The 24,779-nt window shown below is 44.2% G+C and overlaps 1 long non-coding RNA gene across 1 annotated transcript in view; it reads left to right on the forward strand.

The window, feature by feature from the left end:
* The window catches only part of LOC309611707, a 92,213-nt gene extending 79,327 nt beyond the window's left edge, over positions 1-12,886 (forward strand). The window contains exon 3 of the long non-coding RNA XR_014234690.1: positions 11,391-12,886. This is a non-coding gene — a long non-coding RNA (uncharacterized lncRNA). The remainder of the gene's footprint in view (positions 1-11,390) is intronic.
* Positions 12,887-24,779: the final 11,893 nt, after the last annotated feature.

The following is a 24,779-nucleotide window of genomic DNA, read 5'->3' on the forward strand; positions in this document are numbered from 1 at the left end:
CTGCCATCCCAGGATTTATATAGATCAGGATTTACACTCAAATTTCAACTCCTGACTCTTCCACAAATGTCTGATGTAGGTATCTGTGCCCAGGCTGGCAGTAATGCCATCTCTAGGGTACCCAGCTGTTGGCCTGTCCTTCACTCAGGGAGAGGCCACAGGCCACACCTTGCATCACATCTCACTACTCTGCATTTGTGCCCTTAATGCCAAAATCTAAAAGCTCAGGCATAGATTGTCCCTGAATCTTTACTGATGCTTTTCATACTTTTTGCCATAGCCTTGAGTTTCAGAAAAAAAAAAACCAAAACACCAGTATATCATTAAATGATGGCAATATAATGTTGTAGAGGGATTACACAGAGTTTCTAAAGCATAAAAGCAATATGCAATTGAAAGGGTGGTAAAACAGCTAAAGATAGAGAGTAGGCAGTACTGATAGAAATTAATTTAAATTTAGGAAAAAGGCAAGATTACTGAGGGAGTAAATAAAATTGCCTGATATTTATGACAGAATTGGCACTTTACTCATGATTTCACACAGGTTTAAAGAACGTGAAGTGATGATTGCAAACATTCATTTTTGACAAATTTGTTTTAGATGATTCATTTGGAGAGGGAAGCTAAATTTTAAAAAAAGTATGCAAACAATGCTAAGCAAGAAGAGTAGGAATAAATGTTTAAAAATTTTAGAAAATAAAAGGAAAAAAGTAGGACAACCTTATCACCTCAAACCAAATATATTACATGTAAACTATATAATACTGTGTTAAAAAGTTGAAATTTGGGGAAATTGCCTATATGATGTACAAAAACTTCCAAGAAGGGAAAAACTAGTGATAAGGGTTGTTATTTTCTACCAATTTTCCTTTTGAACTACTTATTTTCAATTAAATTATTAGTAATTTTCAGTGGAAGTACTGAGTAACCACTCAAGGGAGTAACAGTGATGTTACACCTCCTACGCATCAGTCAGTCTTGGGGAAAATAGCTGTGATTTCTTCTGCTCACATGAGATGTGAGGCCAGCCTGACTCAGTGAACTCCTACCAGCTTTCTCCTTCACTTACTTTGACCTTGGGCTTTCTGAACTCTAATGCCTCTATCTAACAATTAGGAGTGAAGGATTTGCACCATGCATACCATTTCTGAGTTCAAATACAACTATGCACCATAGATCCCAAAATACTCCCCCAAGACGTAACCTTGTTTGACTGTGTTCCCTTCCCTCATCTGGATCAGTCAAGGATCATTTTAATCATGAAACCACTAATGCCCAAGCCACCAAAAGTGACAGTCAGGATTCTGGACAGGACACAGAGAGGCTGCTGATTGTGAGCCAAAGAGGTGGCCTTGTAATTAAGGTACTAAAAATAACAAAAACTCTATCCCTACAGTAACCCTATATCCTCTGATAACTCCCATGCCAAACCACAAAGACTGAGTTGTGCCATGCTCTTTCATGCCCAGCCTTCAGGTTGCCATTTTCTGATTGTTTTAGTTTCCAAGGGTCTTTACTACAGCCAATTTTTTCTTAGTAATAACAATTTACCATTGTGGGTGTATGTGTCTTCCTATCTCTATATCTCTTTTTTCTAGGCAAGGTTGAATTGTGTTTGTTCAAGTATAATATCATTTCCCTCTCAATGGTATGATTTAGAAAGAGCAATATGCTTGCTGGCCGTGGGTTGACCCACTTTATCCGTCTCTTAAAAGGTGCCAAGCATATTGGGTACATGGCTAACAATCACTTTTAATTATTTTTTCTTCTTTTTATGGCAGTATCTAGTGGTCTTCACCTGTCATTTTATGTTGCATGCTTGTGTCTGAGGAAGGGAGAAAGGGGAATTTGGGTCTGATGGGAGATATGGTCAGTGTGGTGCTCATGTTTGCAAAGAAGGCATTGCATTTGCTTCCTTTGTATCACATATTGAGTTGCTATTTGCCAATGATGTCCATTTATTTTACAACTATCTTGTACAGTGAGTAGAGATCATTATCCATCTTGAACAGATGAGAAAAGAGAGGCTTAGAGGGTTAAATGAACACATCAAGGTCTTGCCTATATATCAGTTGTAGGCATGATTCACTCACTGAATAATTTGTCCTGAAGCACCCCCTTCCCAAGAAGTACTTCCTAATGTGATATATCCTGAAGGGCAGCCTCGAGGCTGAAGTAACTCGATAGCAGATGGCAGTCTTCCAAGGAGTTGCTGGTTTCCCTACGTCTCAAGTTCCTTACTTGCGTGAATATTAAGGCAAATTGAGTGGATATTGCAACACTGGGTTATCACTCACTTGGTAACTTGCATGGGAAAATGTCTCCCCTGCACAGATTAATTAAGAACCAATCCCTTGGAATCCTGTGCCTTAGAGTGAATTATGGGTGGTTTCTATGAAGTTAAAGGGACAGAGACTGTTATTCATGGTTGTTAACTGCAAGTGTAGAGGAGTGTAAGGGGGCGGAACAGCTGCATCTGTAAAAGCGCAGGTTGTTTTTAATTAATGCCACATCAAGCATCTGCCCACAGCATTCACCCCCAGTTCGATGATGTCTGTAGGCATTGTAGCCTAGAATTCTCCAAATTACTCCCATGTTGTGCTAGATTGAGGACTGTTTCCTGGGGGCAGTTGGGGTAATAGGAACCTCATCAGTCAGCTGAGGACAGCAGATTGAGGTAAAAAGGTGAACTCTGATCCCAGGCTGGTTGCAGAGCCTACCTGGCAATAACCAGGGAGTAAGAATTTACTGTTTGCAACTCAGCTAACCAGTCCTCATGGCTTGGACAAACGAATGTGTCTGCGTTCATATGGCCCTGCGGTGCGGGAGCCTAGAGCCAACAGCACCAATCATCACTTCTCTTCCAGAGACCGGGAACCCACAAGGCACGGGGACGTGATACCAGGTGTCTAAGCATTAGGGCCAAGACCTGCAGCTGCTGCTCTTGCCTCTAGGAGGACATCTCAGTTGTGCAGTGATAGTTTTACATGAATTTAAAGTAGAAAAGGGTAGTCAATTTCGATGTCAAGCAGAGGAGACTCACTTTGCATTTATCACTGAAAAGTAGAAGGTCAAAGAAAGAGGAATCGTTAGATAACCATTATACACACACTAAAGCTCACTGATTTGAATCCATAGAGTGGGATCGGTCTGATTATAAAATGTTTAACAAGAAGTGCATCTTGATTCACTTAAGATGCATTCAGGGTTGGATAGATATAAGAAAAGTATATATTAAAAAGTAAACTATTTGAGTGTAAAAAGTCCTTCTCATTGCTTTAAAATGTCTATTTTTAAGTAGATAAAACATATGTCCTACTAGCTAACTTATACTATTAATTTACTTTACAGATAGCTAATTTAAAGATAAACTCTAGGCTGGCTTCTGTCCAAATTATCAGAAATTCCTGTTAGGGGAATCTGGATCAAGTACAATATGGTATATGAAGAAAGGAGGGTTTCATTTGAGTGGGTTCAGACATAGGGCTCTGGAATCAAGATAAGCATATGAGATTCAAATCAAATACTTACTGACAGCTCAGTGTCAGACTATGAGGGGTGCAGAAATGAAGAAAACATAGACCATGCCTTCATAGAGAATATATATAACTGTAATATAAGGCATCTGTGATTAGCATAGAAGCAATGGGAGAGGAGGGTGATTTGGCCAGCCTTGGATGCTAAACTGAGGGGGTAATGAGGAGCCATGGAAAGTTTTTGAGCAGGGGACTAACATGACCAGAGCTATCTTTTAAGAGTAGCCATACAAGTAGTAATTTGAAGAGATAGTTAGGGAACTGCTGTATAGTTTGAATGAAAAGTATGGTTCAGTAATTATAAACTATGACAGTTGACTGGATGTGAAGAAGAAAAAAAAAGTCTTGAGAGGGCCTCTGAGACTTCCAGCCTGGGAGACATGGAATAATCATAATAAGGTCAGTCTGGTGTGGGGGAACTACTTTGAAGACTGAGTTTTGGACGTGGTTTTGGACATTTGATTGTGAGTCCTTGTGGATTATGCAGTTGGAGATGTTGAGGCGGTATGTGGTCTTGAGCTTGATGAAGCTGGATTTAAATTACAAATTTGAATCAACTGTATAGAGGTAAGATCTGAATGTGAGGATTGGTAGAGAGTAGATAAAGGCAAATGATTTAAGCTGAACCTTGGGTAACGAATCCTGTGGTTTAGAAATTGGCCCAGGGAGGTCAGTGTGTTCTCTATACCTCCAATTCCAGGGAGTATAGCTCTTGCTGAAGTAGCTGAGAAGAAAGATGGGACAACTGAGTTTTCTTGTAAAGAATTACACCATTACAGTGTGCAGCCAATAACTAGGTTTTTGCTGTGTTGACAGATTATCTTTAAATTATAATAAAAATGATCCTATTGGTCATTCCCAGTCTTTTCTTTTCTTTGGCTCTGTCATAAATGTACTTTTGGCTCTTGATTCACTGTTAGAAATTTCCTGTGTAGTTTGGGGCTGAGAGTTAGGGGGTCAGGTTTTGGGACTTGAAGCCCAAACAAACCTTCCACTGCTTCCTACAGTAAACTAAAATTAATTTAGGGGTCAGAGGATATCCGGTGAAAGTATCAAGAGCAACCTAGCCTTTTATTTCTATGTGGATCCAAAAGGAAAGCACATTTGAACAGCAAGAAGTTCATTTCAGACTAGCCACATTCTGCTATGGATTGAGAACATTAATGTATCAACCTCAGAATCAATTTCTGAAACAAAAATCTGAAATAAAAAGAAATGAAAATTTCTGAAATAAAAATAAAGGATAAGCATGTTTAACTTTGCAAAAGTAGTCACAGAATATGAGATGCAGTACAGCAAAACCAAGAACCGAGATCAAGTATTAAAACATCAACAAAATGATAAAGTCTTATTGACAACCAATCCAATTCAACTGATGTTTATCAAGTGCCTATTAGGGGAAAGAATAAAGCATGAGCAGGATGTGGGTGGGCATTCTAAAAAGTCAGATGTGGTTCCTGTTCTCAGGGAGAGTAGACACCAGTGGGGGAGCTTATTTATAACAACGATAACAACAATTGCAATGACAACAATAAAATGACTAAAATGCAAGTGAAGTCACTGATGCCATGAGACAAAGAAGCACTGGGTATGGGTGGGTAGTACAGTTAATTCTAACTAGAAGATCAGGAAAGTCTTCGCAGAAGGTGGGGCATTTGAACTGCACCTTTGAGGATGATGATTGTGAGCATTATGGTGGGTCGTGGTGGTGGTGATGAGGCTGAAGAGAGCGACTGCTAATCAATTGGATGGTAATCATTCACCAGCTCTATATTATTTACTGAACGGATTCTGTGTTAATGTTTCAAAAGGTAAAGTGGAAGAAGGGGATTTCAGAAGACAAAAGAGAATGAGGAGAAACATGTGGTGTGTTGGTGTGTGTGAAATAGACATTTGATGTGTTCAAGGTCCAACATGGAGGGTGTAAGATGAAATAAGATTGGAAGAGGAATAGTGACCAGATCAGCAAAAAGCTCCTAATACTCTGTGAATTACATGAGTCATACCTAGCTTTCTCTGGATACTTGTGTGGGAAGCTGACCCCATTAGGCTAAGCAGGATGGTCTTGTGGTGTGTGCATCTGTCCTCCAAAACCCTGGAAAGTGCTCTCTGGAATCGCATGGTCTGCAGCAGAACTTTCATCTGAGGTTTATGAAGGAAAGACCTTGAGCCCAGGCTTTTGATGGCTACAGGAAAGATGGATTTGGTGAGGGCCCAGCGAACATCATTAACAGAGGATGGCCAATGCATCATGGACAAAGGAAAAGCTGGGTAATGCTTCTCAGAAGCTGTGGTATTCTTTTCCACTTTATTCCGTGCACTTTCTAAAGCATCTGGGCTTCCTCTACTTTTAAATAGGAATTTTACATATGCCTGAAATAACCTCCAAGCACTTCAATGTTTTGCTAACAAATAAAACTTTTTATTGTTTTTAAAATCGACTGATTCTATAGCCTATAACACAGTGAAAATAAAATAGCCCATTCATGCTGAAGGTGTCTTTATGGGAAAAAATTCAGAGAATTCTGATAGTTCTGAAAGAGACAGAAAAACAGAGAAATAATGGCCCCTGGAAAGACATTATATTTTTTTAAATAAGTTGAAATATCTTAGAGATATCAGTTGTGGTCTTTTTTTCTGTAAAGTATGTGGTCATTTGGGGAATGAGGAGGGAATGGATGTGTGTGGCAGGAAAGTTTAATCAGCTTGATAAAGTTCATTACTTCATTCCAGTTGGGCTGAGTCCAGTTGAGATTAAGAAGGAACAGAAAGGTTTGTCTGTAGAACAATTAGTGGGTTATGAGGAATACTCAGTTCTGCTTTTTAGTTTTGGTAAATCTCAAGCAAAATAATGAAATAATAATGACAAAATAAACACAGCAAAACCTTAAAAGACCCATATCTGTGTTTTCATTAGATTTTAGAGGCAGTGACCTCACATAGTTGGGACTCACTTCTCTGGATGAACAATGGTGCAAAGAACACTCGCTCTGAAATACTGACTTCAGATTTCTTCCCACTGTCCCTGGGCATCCTGAGAGCAGATGCACGTTCAGATTCAGGGACCAGACCAGCTTCCTGAGTATCTCGGCATCCATGAAGTTTGGTTTTTAATGAAAAAGTTTATCTTAAAAATTCCAGAGATTTCTAGGCAAGCTGTTAACATGAGAAGCCAGTGTTTATTCCCTCTCAGATTCACCTTGGAACCATCAACAGAATGTGCCAAAAAGGGAAAAGAAATCTTTATCGACATGAGTGAACAGTGACCGGTGCCATCCACATGCTAGACACTTGGGGGAATTTGGTTAGAGGCGATGTCTGTGGAACCACATGTAGCCAGTATATGGTGAAATGACCACTGATTGTGAAATGATGAAATACTTTCATATTGATTTGTAGACAGCCACTTCCCAGAGCCTCTTGAGTGCTCTCGTGCTGTCCTTGTCATCTAGATGGTTCCCTCCTCTGGAAACCCTTTAGTCTCCCTGCAATCCAGCAAATAACAGGCTAATACGTGGTACAATATAGAGAGGTCTCCAGAATCTGGTGTCAGTGGCCACTGTAATCGGCCAAGCTGTATTACTTGTTAAATATTTTGAATGTTAGTGCTGTTGATTCACCTGCTGAATTGGAGGATGAGGGAGGCATTGTTGTTTACTGTTTATCTTCTTAAAAGAGCATCCCCTTCTTGGTGGAACGGCTTCTTCCTTACACCAAACCTGTGATTCTGAAGGGGGGATGACAAACACAGCTCCCCATTGCCTTGACTATTGTGGTTGGTTCAAGGTCAGTCAGCTCATTTGTTTATTATTATTATCATCTTTATTATTTTTTAAATTTATTGACATATAGTTGACTTACAATATTAGTTTCAGGTATACAACATAGCGATTTAATAGTTTTATAGATTATCTACCATATAAAGTTATTATGAAATATTGACTATATTCCCTCTGCTGTATATTACATTCCTGTTATTTATTTTATAACTGGTAGTTAGTACCTCTTATTTCCTCTGTTTGTTATTATTATCTTTATAATAAATGCAGGAGGCAGATGAGCCAGGCATCAGGGTTCAGATCAGAAGGGACTGGGGAGACCAGGACCCTGCTGTCACTGCAGGCTGGCCCCGGGGCTCTGTCCAAGCACCCTGGGAGAATGGTGACAAGCCCTAGAGGGAGCAGACAGAGAGAGTGGGTGGGAAGACGACTGTCCCAGCTTAGTAGCAGCACCAGTCAGCCAGGTTGGGAGCACTTGAGGCACCCGTATTTGGAGGCCTGGTCTCCAAGCATGGGCCCGCAGGAGGCGGGAAGGGCCAGCACAGAAGGCCCCTCTGTTTATTGTCATCATTTTTATTTTTTTTTAACTTTTTATTTTATATTGGAGAATAGTTGATTAACAATGTTACAATAGTTTCAGATGTACAGCAAAGTGATTCAGTTATGCATATACGTGTATCTATTCTTTTTCAAATTCTTTTCCCATTTAGGTTGTTACATAATATTGAGCAGAGTTGCCTGTGTTATATAGTAGGTCCTTCTAAGTAAAAAAAAAAAAAAAAAAGTGGTCTTCCCGGGTGGTCCAGTGGTTAAGACTTCACCCTTCCACTGCAGGGTGCACGGATTCGATCCCTGGTTGGGGAACTAAGATCCCACATGCCGCGCGGCATGGCCAAAAAGTAAAAAAAAAAAGTCTGTTTATTATTTTTTAATGGGAGCTGCCACTCTTAGGTTACAGAGTAGACGATGTTGCCACAACAATGCCTCTGCCACCTGGGGGAGCTTGTCTAAGAGAAGAAAGGCGCACTCAAGAGGAGCAGAGAGACAGATGCTATGGAAGTCCTCAGGATACTGAGTCGCGAGGTCTAATTGCTTATGAAGCCCGCAGTCTATTCCCATCCTTTCCGCTCTTCACTATCTCCTGCATAGAGTGTGATTTGGATCATTGTTCCTTTCAACCAAAGAGCCTTGATTAAGACAAGATGTAAATGAGAGCTAATCCAGGTGGAGGGGGCACAGCGGCGCTGTTCCCCATCAGCAACAGAAGGAGGCCCAGAGCTTAGTTCCCGGTAGAAGTGGTAACACCCACCTGCGTCCCAGCCAAGGGGTCCTGTGTCCCCGTCTGTGCTGAGATGAAGCTTCCAGCTGTCACTCGGGTGTCACTCTTTCTGCTTCCTGACACCATCTGCTCAGGATGCTAGTTCTCCCAATCGTCACTCCATTGTCGGGTTGAGTCGTTTTCCCTGTTTTGGTGTCTTTAATGTGCGTGGAGCGTCTTTTGTTAAAGTTTCCACCAGGAGGATGCATACGGGGTTCTCCCAAATCCCACCTTCAATCTCACCTGAATGTGAGCCAACGTGAGGTGACATTATCACGCTTATTCTGTGCTAGATGCTGTACTAGGCTTACGTTGCCTCATTAAATCCATACAACAATTTTATGAGGTAGTTACTGTATTCCAACTATTCTATAGGTAGAGAAACCAAAGTAAGCAAAGGTCACAGAGCTAACAAGTGGTGGAGAAATACTTTGAACCCAGGCAGCCTGACTCCTAACTGTGTGCCACCCTAGGGATAAAGGACTAGACTGTGGTCCCGAGAGAGCCCTGGTTCTGGAGCCTAGTGATCACAGAGGTCTCCAGTCTAACCTGGTCATTCTGCGGCATCCCCCATGACCCTCCTTAATCTGGTTTGAGCTGGAGTTTTGGCCACTTTCCACTTTCAACCAAGAAGTCTTGACTAAGGAGTGAGTAGGAGGAGACCCTAGAAGACCTCTGCGAGTACTTACGTAGGAGACTGAGTGCTCGCTGCAGGAAGAGAGGAGATGCTGTGAGGCAACCAGACAGGGCAGCACTGCAGGCCCCCGAGAGCGTCCTCCACGTCAGCAAGCGGCTTGGCTGCCAAAGACCCTGACAATTCAGAACCACTTCTCTGGAATCACTTTGCTGTCAGAACACAAGAACATCTGAGAAAGTATTTGATGCATATTCGTAAACTCCATAGGGAGCAGGGTCTGTGGACCACATCATTGACAAGGAGAAAATTAAGCTGAGTCCATACCTTATCCGGAAGAAGTATTTTATTAAAAAATTTAAAATCATGTTTGGAACAGTGAATGGCTGGCTGGATATTGTAGAAGAAATGAGGAGACAAGAGCGTGAAAAAGTCTTCCTGAACTCTAAGGAAAAATTAAAAGGGAAATGACAAGAGATTGATGAAGAGGTGTGGGAAATAGATCTTGGAGACCAAACAACAATTCAACACAGTGAGAATTTCTAAAAGAGGAAACAGTAAAGATGCAGCAAGATAAAATAAACGACCAATAGAAGAAACTCCCCGGATGAAAGAAATGTCAAGAAAACAGAAAAAAAAAAGTACAAAATAAGTTACATGACAGAAGCAAGATCAAATATAACAGATTTATATTGCAAGGAAAAAAAAAGCACTCAGATTGGTTTAAATTAAATTGAATGGTAATAAGAGACCAGTCGAGGCAAAATAACACCGAAGGATTACAAATAAAATGATGAGCAATAGTGTATTAGGGGGAAGAAAAAAACAGAAGAAATCAGGTGGCCGACACTGATATCAGATAAAGCAGAAATTAATGCAGTAAGGGGGCTCAAAGGGTCATTCTATATTGATCAAAGAATGGATTAATAATGAAAATATGGGATAAATTTGTATGTTATGAATAATATAGCATCTGCACAGGTAGTGCTAAAACTTAGGAGTCTGAGGAAAAATCATCAACAGTACCATTGTGCTAAATTTTAACATAGTTGAATTCTAATACTATATAATGTATAATAGTTTAAGTAGGCAATAATAAGAATGAAACAGGAGAAACATGAATAAGGACCTAGAGTTCTGGGGTAAACAAGGTTGAATTTTTACATTAGTGATCCACTATATGTCCTTACGGATAAGCTTCCTTCTTTTCAAGTGTCCCTGGGACACTTACAACATTGAATTATTCATATTCTATGCCACAAAGAACATCTCAATAAAAAACACCTCCCAGGTCCCGAACAGAAAGTGCACTGACCACAGTGTCTGACCAAAAAGCCTTAATACAAAGTAACTACTAACGCATTCAGTCATTAGTGAGGCCCTACGTGAATCCCTGGTCCCTCTGTTTCAACCATCACGGTCCTGCCTTTAAGGACAGGTATTTTGTACTCTGTGCTGTTATAATGTTCACAACAAGGGGAACAGTATGAAATAATCTCCCCCAGGAGGGGAGCGTAGAAATTTACTGCAGGCAACCTCATGTTCGTTTTTGAAAAGAAAGAAATATATCAAATGATTTTAAAGAAACAGAATGATGGTGTTAGAAAGGTTCCTTAAGCCGTCATTCTGCCCGACGCTCTCATCTTACAGAGGAAGGGATGAAGACCAATGGAGGAGAGAGGATCTGTCCCAGGTCATGTAGCAGACAAAATCTGGCTGGTGCCCGCGTCTCCTGGTGGGGTCCCAGCTCCATGCCTTTCCGCTGCTCTAGGACTTTATCCCGAATCAAGAACCGGTGCCTACATTGCACATTTGGATCATGAGCTGGTGTCCAGATTTGAAAGATTGCGGTGGGCTCATTTGCCTGGCAGAGCAGAGGCCGGCTGCTCTCTGGGGACTCCTTGGCAGCCAGGGTCTACTCCTCTGCAAGGAGAGCCTGGGCAATGTGGTTGTCATTACCCAAACCACAGGCTTTCCACCTCTGCCAGGTAACCTGTGAAACAACCTCTGACATCGTTAAACGCTGAAATCACTGAACTGTAAACGTGCGCTGGGGGGTGTTTTCTGGAACGCCCTTCTGACCTCTTTTTGTCGAGGCTCATTTTGTTTGTATTTTTCCCCAGCATGTGGCTGGTCTCCCCCCATCTCTCCTCCATCACTGGCGCCCGGGATGGGGTGCACCCTGTGCCTCCTTTCTTTGGATGGCGTCTCTAAGTCACACCAGGTGGGCACTGCTTTCCCACATCGCTGGGCCAAGTTGTGTGTTCTCGACTGTTGTCCGGCTGGGCTGCAGTCGCACATCAGGTCTTATTCACAGGGCGGAGAAAGCAGAGATGTGAAAGTTGCTCTGGCTTTTCAAGACTGCTGAACTTGCTGCTTCGGGGGGACCTTGTTTCCGGCCATGAACTTATGAACCGAGGATTTTATGAAATCCAATCCTCATTGTTATTACAGCATAATCCGCTTTCAGTTATCCACCCAATTTTTCTGTAACCATTTTACTTCTTCCTTCCTTTCCCTGTCTGGGGCTCTGGGCATTGAGATTTGGGATACCCACCTCCTGACCCTCTCTTCCTGGGAGGATGCCAGGGACCGAAGCTTGGTGGAAGCCGGCTCAGCCTCAGAACTCTCCGTCATGCCTGGTGGGATAAGGGCAGAGCCCCCCTGGGGGGAGGTAGGAGGGTGTCTCTGGAAATAATGTCCTCTCAACTTATCACATCTTAGTTTTGCACTTTCAGATGAGCACTTTTTGTTGAGAAACAATGAGAAGCCAAGAATTTTAGGACAAGGGTTTCCTTGGTGGCGCAGTGGTTAAGAATCCACCTGCTAATGCTCGGGACACGGGTTCGAGCCCTGGTCCGGGAAGATCCCACATGCTGTGGAGCAACTAAGCCAGTGCACCACAACTACAGAGCCTGTGCTCTAGAGCCCACATGCCGCAGCTACTGAGCCCACATGCCACAACTACTGAAGCCTGTGTGCCTAGAGCCTGTGCTCCACAACAAGAGAAGCCACCGCAATAAGAAGCCTGCACACCGCAACGAAGAGTAGCCCCCACTCGCCGCAACTAGAGTAAGCCCACGCACAGCAACGAAGAACCAACAGAGCCAAAAATAAATAAATTAAAAAAATAAATTAAATAAAAAAAAGAATTTTAGGACAAGAAGTGGTCTTAGCAATCACCCACTACAGCCTCTCTGTTTCGTTTTTCTATTGTCACATGACAAATCTCCCCAAAATGTACTGGCTAAACAACCACCACCATTTCTTTGCTTCTGACTCTGCGATGGTGTCATGATGCGGGAGCTGGCAGAGTCATCTCTTTCTGGTTCTTCTCTGTGTGGCCATTTTCTCTCCATGCAGCCACTCATCATTCAGTTGTCACCCTGAGTGTCTTCACTCGGAAATTGGCTTCCGAGAGATAGAAAGCAGAAGCTACCTGGCCTCCTAGGGCCTGGCCCAGAACTGGTTTCCACCACATTCCATTGGTCAAAGCAAGTCACAGGACAGCCCGGCATTTACAGGAGAAGAAGTAGAAGGAAGAGTGGCGTGAGCTCCCAGGACTGGGAAGGACTTTTGGCACCATCTTTGCAGACAATCCACCACACTCCATGTTCTTCAACCATCTTTGCAGACGATCCACCACACTCCATGTTCTTCAACCATCTTTGCAGACGATCCACCACACTCCATGTTCTTCAACCATCTTTGCAGACGATCCACCACACTCCATGTTCTTCAGCCATCTTTGCAGACGATCCACCACACTCCATGTTCTTCAGCCATCTTTGCAGACGATCCACCACACTCCATGTTCTTCAGCCATCTTTGCAGACGACCCACCACACTCCATGTTCTTCAGCCATCTTTGCAGACGATCCACCACACTCCATGTTCTTCAGCCATCTTTGCAGACGACCCACCACACTCCATGTTCTTCAGCCATCTTTGCAGACGACCCACCACACTCCATGTTCTTCAGCCATCTTTGCAGACGACCCACCACACTCCATGTTCTTCAACCATCTTTGCAGACGATCCACCACACTCCATGTTCTTCAGCCATCTTTGCAGACGACCCACCACACTCCATGTTCTTCAGCCATCTTTGCAGACGATCCACCACACTCCATGTTCTTCAGCCATCTTTGCAGACGACCCACCACACTCCATGTTCTTCAGCCATCTTTGCAGACGACCCACCACACTCCATGTTCTTCAGCCATCTTTGCAGACGACCCACCACACTCCATGTTCTTCAGCCATCTTTGCAGACGACCCACCACACTCCATGTTCTTCAGCCATCTTTGCAGACGACCCACCACACTCCATGTTCTTCAGCCATCTTTGCAGACGATCCACCACACTCCATGTTCTTCAGCCATCTTTGCAGATGACCCACCACACTCCATGTTCTTCAGCCATCTTTGCAGACGACCCACCACACTCCATGTTCTTCAACCATCTTTGCAGACGATCCACCACACTCCATGTTCTTCAGCCATCTTTGCAGACGATCCACCACACTCCATGTTCTTCAACCATCTTTGCAGACGATCCACCACACTCCATGTTCTTCAGCCATCTTTGCAGACGACCCACCACACTCCATGTTCTTCAGCCATCTTTGCAGACGACCCACCACACTCCATGTTCTTCAGCCATCTTTGCAGACGACCCACCACACTCCATGTTCTTCAGCCATCTTTGCAGACGACCCACCACACTCCATGTTCTTCAGCCATCTTTGCAGACGATCCACCACACTCCATGTTCTTCAGCCATCTTTGCAGACGATCCACCACACTCCATGTTCTTCAGCCATCTTTGCAGACGATCCACCACACTCCATGTTCTTCAGCCATCTTTGCAGACGACCCACCACACTCCATGTTCTTCAGCCATCTTTGCAGACGACCCACCACACTCCATGTTCTTCAGCCATCTTTGCAGACGACCCACCACACTCCATGTTCTTCAACCATCTTTGCAGACGATCCACCACACTCCATGTTCTTCAGCCATCTTTGCAGACGATCCACCACACTCCATGTTCTTCAGCCATCTTTGCAGACGATCCACCACACTCCATGTTCTTCAACCATCTTTGCAGACGATCCACCACACTCCATGTTCTTCAACCATCTTTGCAGACGATCCACCACACTCCATGTTCTTCAGCCATCTTTGCAGACGATCCACCACACTCCATGTTCTTCAGCCACCTTTGCAGACGATCCACCACACTCCATGTTCTTCAGCCACCTTTGCAGACGATCCACCACACTCCATGTTCTTCAGCCACCTTTGCAGACGATCCACCACACTCCATGTTCTTCAACCACCTTTGCAGACGACCCACCACACTCCATGTTCTTCAGCCATCTTTGCAGACGACCCACCACACTCCATGTTCTTCAGCCATCTTTGCAGACGATCCACCACACTCCATGTTCTTCAGCCATCTTTGCAGACGATCCACCACACTCCATGTTCTTCAGCCATCTTTGCAGACGATCCACCACACTCCATGTTCTTCAGCCATCTTTGCAGACGATCCACCACACTCCATGTTCTTCAGCCATCTTTGCAGACGATCCACCACACTCCATGTTCTTCAGCCATCTTTGCAGACGATCCACCACACTCCATGTTCTTCAGCCATCTTTGCAGACGATCCACCACACTCCATGTTCTTCAACCACCTTTGCAGACGATCCACCACACTCCATGTTCTTCAGCCACCTTTGCAGACGATCCACCACACTCCATGTTCTTCAACCACCTTTGCAGACGATCCACCACACTCCATGTTCTTCAGCCATCTTTGCAGACGATCCACCACACTCCATGTTCTTCAGCCATCTTTGCAGACGATCCACCACACTCCATGTTCTTCAGCCATCTTTGCAGACGATCCACCACACTCCATGTTCTTCAGCCATCTTTGCAGACAATCCACCACACTCCATGTTCTTCAACCATCTTTGCAGATGACCCTCCACACTCCATGGTTTTCAGAGAGCTGCAGTTGGGCCCCTGCAACACTGAGTGACCCAATGAGTTGGCAGCATGGTTGGGGTGCTCCTGAGTCCCAAGAGAAAAGAACTCACTTTTCCTACTTTTGAGGAAAGAATTGAATTTCCCTCTTAGACTCATCTGAAAATATTAGGGAGTGAGAGGAGCAGTCATGGTGAGAAATTGGAGTGAGATAAGAAAGGGATGTGTATTTTGAGCTCTGCCAACCACAGCTCAGATCTATCAAGTAAGCCAAGTTCCTGTTTCTGTTTGGACTTTGCATAAACCCCCCAGGCCTGCTTTCTTTGTTTGTTGAGTGACTACTTTACATCACCTCACTAAATCTATCTTTGATCTGGAAATGTGTTGGTTACCCAACACAGGAGAAGTGAATCATTGAGGCTTTGCTGTCTCATACTGAAAGGCGAGAATATGGACACGATACTTTAACTGGAAAGAGTGGTAGAAAGATAGGAGGGGAAACCCCGCATTAAAACACCCCTGCAGCAGCATGACAGTGAATTACATGAAATCTGAGATCAGTCAGAATGGCCTCGGAAGCTTCCTTGAGGAGGTGCTAAAGGTCTCTGGCCATTTCTCTTTCTGTTTTCTCTTTTTCATTGGAAAGAGGTTCAGTAGAAAGTCGATAGAGTTGGCTTGAGAGTAATATTTTGTAGGGTGTATTGTGTTTTACATACTTCTTCAAGCTGCTTGCTTCTGATCCTGGAAAGAAAAGGCATCTGAAGCTGTGGGCTTAGCTTGGAGTAAGGAGGTGAGGTTGAGGCCCTGCCCCCTGGGTGGTGGCTCCAGGCATGGGTTCTCCCTGTTTACTCAGTCTGGGGACGAGGCTCTATCTGCTGCCTGCTTGGCGGTCTTTGGGGGTAGTAGCAATGCACAGTTTTGCAAGTGTAATGAGTAGTTCTCCCAGATTGGATAAAACTGAGTTTGGGGCCCCGTTATACCTCTTATGCACATAATTGACGCTAAGACCTTAAGTCAGTATCTAGATGGACTCCTTTGATCTAAATACTACTCAGTGCAGTACCTTGAGGAATTATTTCACTTGGGGCTTTATATAGTAAGTATAAGGATTTATTCAGTTTATGTTAAATATTTAACAAAGTCCTTTTTGATTGTATTTATCACTCTATTGTCTCAGTCTTTGAGTACATGAGCATCTGCTATGAGACCATACTGGGAAAACCCTTAAGGTGGCGTGCGCACAGTGAAAAAGTTTTATAATGCTTCTTCAGTTGAAAACTGGGAGGTGGTGATGGTAAATAGGATAGATGAGGTAATAAAGACTGATGTTGACCTTACTGTGGTGGTTTTACTGTCTGTATTAGTTTCTTATTGCTTCTGTAACAAATTACCACTAAGTTCATGGCTTAAAAGAACACAGATTTATTCTCGTACAATTCCGGAGGTCAGATGTCTAAAGTGGGCCAGCAGTTGCGTTCCAGCTTTCCATTGGAGGCCCTCGAGAAGAATCCGTTTCTTTGGCTTTTCCAGCTGGTAGAGTCTGCCTGCATCCCTTTGTGGCCTCACGTGACTCCCACATCTGATGCTGTCACCGTGTCTCTCTCTATGACTCTGGCACTCTGTCTCCCTCTTATAAGGACCTTGTGATTAGGTTGAACCCCCCTAGATAATCCAAGATAGTCTTCCCATCTTAATATCCTTAGCTTAATCACCTCTTCGAGGTTAAGTCCCTTTTGCTCTTTCCTATTCTGTCTACCACACAATTGATATTTGAAACACTCACATAGTATTAGTGCAAGTGCCTATACAGTCCATTCTGTTACATGTTTCTTTTAATAGGAAAAATGGTATCAGTATAATGGTGATTTTTCATAAAACATTTTAATGTTTTTAGAAAGGAGGGCACGTTTGTTCTCAAGTAAAGAGAAAGCCTTTGTGATATATAAAGACCTTAAGAAAAAAGCTGAAAATCCTGCACATACTTTACTTTAGAGCGAGAAGTGACTAATATGATGGGTTTAAGTACCAGTACACGTTCTTCTGTTTTAAACTATTTGGGGAAGCTATAAATGCAAAGGAAGGTGCTGCAAATACATTTCCCTTACTGTTAAAAAAAATTAACTGATGAAGAGGGTTTACACCTTGGATTATATGTTTCATCTTGATGAAACTGATCTCTATTAGATGAAATGCCCTACAGGACCTGTGTCTCAAAGGCAGAAATTAAAGGAATTAAATTAAAAATTAAAGAACTTAAAGATGTAAAGAATGGGGTGGCTTTGATGCCGGGAGTAAAGATCCGTGGTGATTTAACTACTTTGTTATTTGTATTACTAATTGTTACTATATTTGTTAGTGCTCTGGTTAAAATTTTGAGGGGGTCTGTTCTTAACTTTATTTTCCCCAAAGCCCTGCTGCTTTTAATGTGTGGTTTTACAAAATGTGAAGTTTATCAGGAACATATATGTGACATTATAACAGAAGTTACTTCATTTGAATTTCAAAGTCACAGTTAATTCCCCTCACAGTAATAGACAGAAACCATCTGAGCAACAATTGCTAATTTTGTTTTTCCTGAAAATCCCCATCAAAGGAGGATACTTACCCAAGCAGAATGGGAGAGCATTTGGGAAATTTGGGAGCATTTAGAAAAGTTTTTTTTTTGGAATTTCCCACTTAAGCAATAATATTTATTTATTTATTTGTTGACATCTTTATTGTATACTACCAAATGCAGAAAAGTTTTGTTGTAGATAACATTTGAGCTAATTGTAAAGAACGAATAGGCATTACTTGGGTAAGAAAGGATGAGAAGGTTCAGAAAGAGGGTCAAACACTCAACAAGTATCTGCGGCATTAGTTGATAAATTTCTTAGGAAGCCTAAGATGATTGTTTACACGTAACCTAATGGCTCTGATGCCGGCCTTGTATATTGTATTCTGTTTAGCATCTTGTTGAAAGGGGGCATTAGAGATCTCCAGGGTGACAGCAAGTCTGTTTCCTTGGGGAGGGTATGTACCAGGATTCTGACGAGGCCTGTGCCTCCCCATCCCCGTCTGGCTGTCTGGCACTCACCTGCTGGGTGATCAGAATTGATTTAGAAAAAGCCACCTTCAACACAAATGAGGTAGATCACTGGAGCTCACTGGGGCTGTCTGCATGAGACAAGCCCTGGCAAGGAGTTTAGGCTCTTTCCATTTGTGCAAGAGCAGTTCCTTTTAAGTTCAGAATTGTTTATTCATAAACTGAGACACACACACACACACACACACACACACACACACACACACCCAGAAAGGGGAGTGGTGCGGGGTAGAGAGAAAGGCACTCTGACTCTGCCCACAGCTTGGGGGGTTTATTTGGGGTGAGGTCAGCATGAAGGCCATTTTTTTTTTGCCTTGGGGGCTCAGCAGACAGGGCATAGGAAGCGACGTCGGGCACCCAGAGCCCCACACCTCAAGGTGGGAGCAGGCATCGACACAGTTCCTCCTCTTCGCCTTCGTTTTGAAAAGAGGAGGTAAGGGGGCAAGAGGAGGTGAACTCTGGCTATGCAGAGAGACAAGTCAGACAACGTGAGTTTTAATTGAAATCATATCCCGAGCATTTTACTTTTCAAAAGTTGTTAGCATGATCGAGGTTGCATTTTCTTGTGACTACTATTATTACTGTCACGCTGACTGCTCTGGGCAGGGGCTGAAGGTTACATGTGGGCTGGGAACGCTGGGCTGCATGGGAGGGGCTGGCAGATCGAGCCCCCCCCCCCGCCCCCGTCTCGTCTCGGAATGCTCCTCGGGAGCCAGCTTCTGGCCTCCTTGCCTCTGGCTGTGCACTCGTGCTCTCTGGACACCGAATGGTCCTCTCAGGCCCATGATGGAGATGCTGTTGTTTGCTGCTTCTTCTCTTCCAGCTCAGACCTCTTGGACCCTCAGTGTGTTTCTCCGCCATGGGAGCCGTATCGAGCCGTGCAGCTCGTGGAGCACACAGGACTCTACCAGAGAGAGTGAATTCCCAGGGTTCAGCAGGGTCCCGTTCTGAGACTCTTAACTAGGGGTCACAGCTTAACTAGGCTCCCCAGCCTTTCACATGCGTTTGAATCTCCTGAGACTCTTGCTGAAATGCAGGGGCTGATGCAGTGGGTTTAGTGTGGGGCTTAAGAGTCTGTATTTTTAACAAGCTTCCAGGTGGTTCCGATGCTGCTGGTCTATGGACCACACTTTGACTGGCAAAGACTTAGACTATAGCTGGAAACCAAGTTAGCTGAGGGTCTCAGCTGTGTACCTTTTTAGAAACAAAATCCAAGGAGAGTAAACCGTGAGGGGCCCTCTCTTTGCTAAGTGCCTGGGCTGTTGGAGCTAGGAGAGGCCAAACCAAGGAGGTGAGAAACGTGTCCCTTCCTGCCCTCGGGGGCTCATGCCTGCTTTGGGAAGACAAGACTCACACATGCAGCGACCAATCACATGTCATATCTTAGTGCTGCAGGAGTGCCGGATGAGGGGTACGGACTCTTAGTTTTCTGAGGTGGGAAGTGGCAGGCTGCCTGAGGGAGTTGCAAATCTTGGTTCAGAGTGAGGTTTGTTCAGAGGCGAGGGCGGGGAACTCAAAGGAGGCCGTGTAAAGGATGCGCCCTTTTCTGCCTCCTTCCCCTGGATACTTACTACTCTCTTATATCCTGGTCGCTGATCTTTCCAGTGGTTTCTTTATGGAGGCTAAGTGACCGAGGGAAGGAAAGGATGTCCTCATGTTCACTTGGATGCCTGCTCAGCCCAGGGTGGTGCATATCATGGGAAAGGACCCTTGACCCAAGGATACATTCAGCGAACATTTCCCACTGTAATCCACACCCGCTCTCTGCAGGTCCTGAGTCTGTGGAAATGAGCAGACCCTGTGCCCAGCCTTAAGAGCTCAAGTCGGTGAAGATGAAATAACATGGCATCTCCAGTCATAGAGAAACTTCTTGTGAAAAGCACGGAAGTAAGGGATTTCTGTGAATGATTTATTTAACTCTTACCATAAGCAGCAGTAGAATTTTTCCAAAACCAGCCTAGAAAAAAAAAAAAAAAAAGAACAGTTCTCAATCAAGGCTTGTTCTGGGTTGTTCGACAGACTCGCCAAGGTCTTCTTTCATTTCTTTTAGAGGTGGCCGTGTTGGAAAAAGGTATCATGACCGTCCTCCACGCATCACTGGTCTTAGGCTCGAGTGCAGGATCTTTAGGAAAATCAAGTGCCTTTGGCTTCTGAATTTCTAAATTACTTAGACGCTCTGCAGTGAGGTAGAACGAGGCGATGGGGTGGGATTATTTTCTCCCTTCAGGCATCCTTGTGGCCATGAGGCATCCTGGAGATTATCCCGTAAGAAGCCCCCTCTGACATGTTCTGAAGCACAGGGGATCAGCGTGAGTCATCGTGTTCACTGAGTTGCTTTTGGTGGGGGAGGATTTTGCCTTACCTGTCCCTGGCAGAAAAATCCTGTTTTGTCACACTTTTCTTGTAAATATTTTTGTGCTGAAGTGACTTTGGATACAATTACTGAGCAGTTCAAAACGTTTAATGGGCTGTGTGGCAGTCAAGCTAAAGTGCCTGTCACTCTGTCTCTGTAATGTGCACAGAGCATTCCTGCCTGGAGTGAGAACCGGGAATGTTATTTTTTTGGCTTGGGTCTTGGCAGGTGTGTAACGTGACTCCTGATAGCAGGACAGCAGATTACATTCGGCTCTAAAACCATTTCTAAGGCTCTTGGCACCCAAACTGTTATTGCGTGTCTGCAGGTGTTTAGTAATTGGATTAATGCAGAGCCGGAGGAATGTCTGCTCCCCAGCTCAGAGAAACACTGAGGAAAGACAAATTCATTTCAGAGAGTGACCTGGAATGCATGATGACAGGCCCGCGCTCACACATGAAGCCAGAGCTAAGCCTGCACGTTTAAAATGCACCGCTGTGAGCAGTCACCTTCCATAGGAAAGTTTATCCAAAGCTAAACACAATAACAATGGCCTTGTGAGTCAGGCGGGAAGGAGCTGCAGCTTGGGTTTTGATCCTCTTCCAGGACTCAGACGACTTGAGCTTAAGCGTTCCTATCATGCAGCTCATGAACCCTACAATCCTAGGTGTTTAACAATAATAGTTTTTAAAAGACCTTGGTAAACAGAAGAGGTTGATAAGCCTCCCAGTGGAAGTGCAGAGACCACAATAGTATCCTGGATCACCATGTTCTTGCCAATTAATTCCCACCTTGATTGTAAAGACTGTCTTCTTTGCGTTACAGACCTCCTAAAATGTGCTCACAAGGTGACGAGCAGTGGTCACCCCCCACTGCAGCTATGACCAGTGCATAGGAGAAGTGGCTGCTTTTGGCCTCATTTTGTCATTCTGGCTCATTGAAACTTAGGATCCTCTCCGAGAGCAAAAAGCCAAACTTCTCAGAGACTCCCATCTGAATAGATAAAACCTAATGGTTTGGCCTTACAAACCTAACCTCTTTCTCAGCTTTACAACTCAGGAGGGAGGCGGACCATTTGGAGAGAGTCCAAATCCAAGGAAGATAATGGTGAAAAGGCAAGTTTTGTGAAGAAAGGCAAAAGAATTGGTCCCACTTAGTTTAAATCCTAGAGGGGTAACTTGCAGTTCACAAACCTTGGTACAGTAGGTAGTGAGAACAGAGCGTGGAGGAGGAGACACAGAGCCCGTCACGGGACGCAGAGCATGAGTTTGGAGGGCTCACCAGAATGAGAAATCTGCGTGCAGAGGAAGGAGCGTGGCCAAATGGCTACTCATTCATTTGTTCATTCAACAAGACTTGCTGACCACAGCTATGTGCCAGGCCTGAATGTGTGGGGCGGGGGGTGTGACTGAGATACGGTTTTGATTTTCTGAGAGCTGTAGTCTAGGAAGCCCGGGCACGCGATGGTAACGCTCTGGGCTTGGTAACACAGAGGGCATGGCCTGGGGTAGGAGCGGGGCAGGTGTGTCTGGGCAGGTGCTCCTCCCCTTTGGAGGACACCGGGCCTTCTTGGCTAGGTTGACGGGGCTCTAGCTGCCACGCCAGCTGACTTTCCAGCTCTCGGTCAGAAGGAAATTTGATTTAGGAGGGAGGATGCAGTTATAATTGCACGCTTGGTTGTTTGGGTTTGTGGGTGAGTGGAAGCCTGGAAGGCAGCTGTGGTTCCTTGTCTCTACACGAGGGTCTCCCAAGATCTGGAGGGCAAGGGGGAGCCAGCGGGGCATGTCAGGGAGATCAGGGGATGGGTAGGTAGTGTGTGGAGAGGAAGGTAATAGAAGCCCACCAATAGAAAACAAACAAACAAACAAAATCAAATAGCAAGGACCATAAGACTTTCAAACGAAAGGTCCCAGTCTTGAGGGGATGGGACAGCAGGGCCTATTTGGGAGGAAGGCGCTCACAGCCTTCATCCCACAGCTGTCAGTGCGGTAGGTGGGGGAGACGGAGGGGAGGGCGCCCTGGAGAAGGTCAGGTAAGACGAAGGGCAGAGGGCTTGGCTGGGGGTGACAGTCCTCCCAAGCTAGGGAGAAGGGAGCTCTGCATCAATCATGGCAGAAAGGGTTGGGGCAGGATGGGGAGTGGGGGAGTGGTTCCTAGTGGACCACAGGATAGCACTTAGGACAGTAGTCTACATTTTTCCAGGGGCAGAAATGAACTTGGATAATCAAGAGGAAAATAAGAAGCCACAGAGACTGAGACCGAAAAAACGTAATTTTAAATCTTCATTCAAAGGCCGAAAGTGAAATTATGAAACTGCTGCCTAAGGCACGAATGAATGACCATTTGAAAAGTCTAGTATCACATCAGTCCATCAGATTAAACCAGAAAGGCTCCTACAGACTATAAGCCCAGCCCCTTCAGCTTACAGGAAGGGCACTGATCCCTAATCACACGACTGACCCAGCAGGCCTGGTGCTACCCAGGATGGGCTACAGGATGGGGGACAAACGTGGAGATGAGAGGGAAGGAGGAGTAACTTCTGGGTGTTTATGTATTGAACTGAAATTATACACTTGACCAGAAAATCTTAACTAAGTGCCGGCTAAGTACAGGCATTGTGAAAGACAGTGAAATGTTTGATTGAGAGCTGCTAATTCTTTTGGGAGTGACAAGAAATCTCTGGCAGAGGAAATAATGAGTTCCTTGGTATTTTAGTTGATAATGAGTTCCTTGGTATTTTCGTTGATGGAGGGACTGCTATGGTGGGCTTGGTCCAGGAAGGTTTTGAAGAAGAGTTCGGACAATACAAACCTGCGTGTGTGTGTGTGTGTGTGTGTGTGTGTGTGTGTGTGTGTGTGTGTGTGTGTGTAAGGAGGAGAGAGGAGATGAGAGTCCCCCAGGCACTCAGAGGCTGGTGCTTTGCTACGTCATGGTACAACTCCTATTTGTGATGTGTAAAGATGCACGATAGATTGTGATGCTCTGTGCTGATGTTTCTTCCACAAACGTGGAGGGCTGGCCAGGCCATGGAAAGCAGAGCAGAGTGACACAGATTCCTTCGGCTGAAGTGGCAGAAAACCTGAGTTCTCATCTTCCCAACATCACTAACTTTCTGCTGGTCTCATCAGTGAACTGTCTTATTAGGCAGATATTTATATTTATACCAATGGTACTGGTGTTGCCCAGGTAACGTCTGGAGATCCTTTCAGCTCTGAGACCAGGTTTGTTTCCCAGGCCAGGAAGGAAAAGGGCCCTTGTCAGTCTCCCTCTGCTCTTTGTCAACATCTTCCTTCAGCACCGCCTCACCCTGGAAGCTCCTGAAAGCAGGGAGTCACTCTGCACTTAAAACCTCTCCTTATTTACAAGATATTTGGGCACAGATGGAATTACTGCCTCACAGGCCAATTTCTTCACCTCTTTTAACAGTTTTATCATGTAAAGGAGCATGCTGAAAGATCTCAACGCTACTGAATATCGTAGCACCAGAGTGGAGATTCATCCGCTTTTGGAATTGCATCCAAAGACCTTTCTGTATACATTCCATTTCCTTGCACAGTTTTTTTTTTTTTTTTTTTTTCCTTGCACAGTTTTATCACCTTTCTCAGGCCAGGGTTGGTCTTCACAAACACTTCTCCAACAGGCCCTTCCCCTGAGACATTTTCCCAGGTAAAACCTCACGGACACAGATAATCTCTGGCAAGAGGGAGGCTGAAATCTGTTGTCAACAGTAACAAAACCCAAGAAAGGCATTTATGTAACCAAACTAGACTAATAAATGTTTCCTGATGAGTAGACTGCCTTATGGAATATGTTTTAATAAGTAGATTGAATTGGATCACAATTACCATTACTGATATATACAGTCAATAAAAATAGTTATTTCATTAAATCAGACAGAAATTCTATTTTCTCATCCTGTTTGTTTTGCTGATATTATTTAATCAAAACCCTTTTTATGTAAAGTTATGGCACAGGTAAATTTTCATCCAGACACTCAATTATCTAAATCACTGACATTTTCCTATTCTGAGAAAAACGCTCTAGGAACACAGACTGCTTGTTCCTCTCCCACC

Source organism: Balaenoptera borealis, assembly GCF_965194805.1.
Source record: "Balaenoptera borealis genome assembly, chromosome: 15".
NCBI lineage: Eukaryota > Metazoa > Chordata > Mammalia > Artiodactyla > Balaenopteridae > Balaenoptera > Balaenoptera borealis.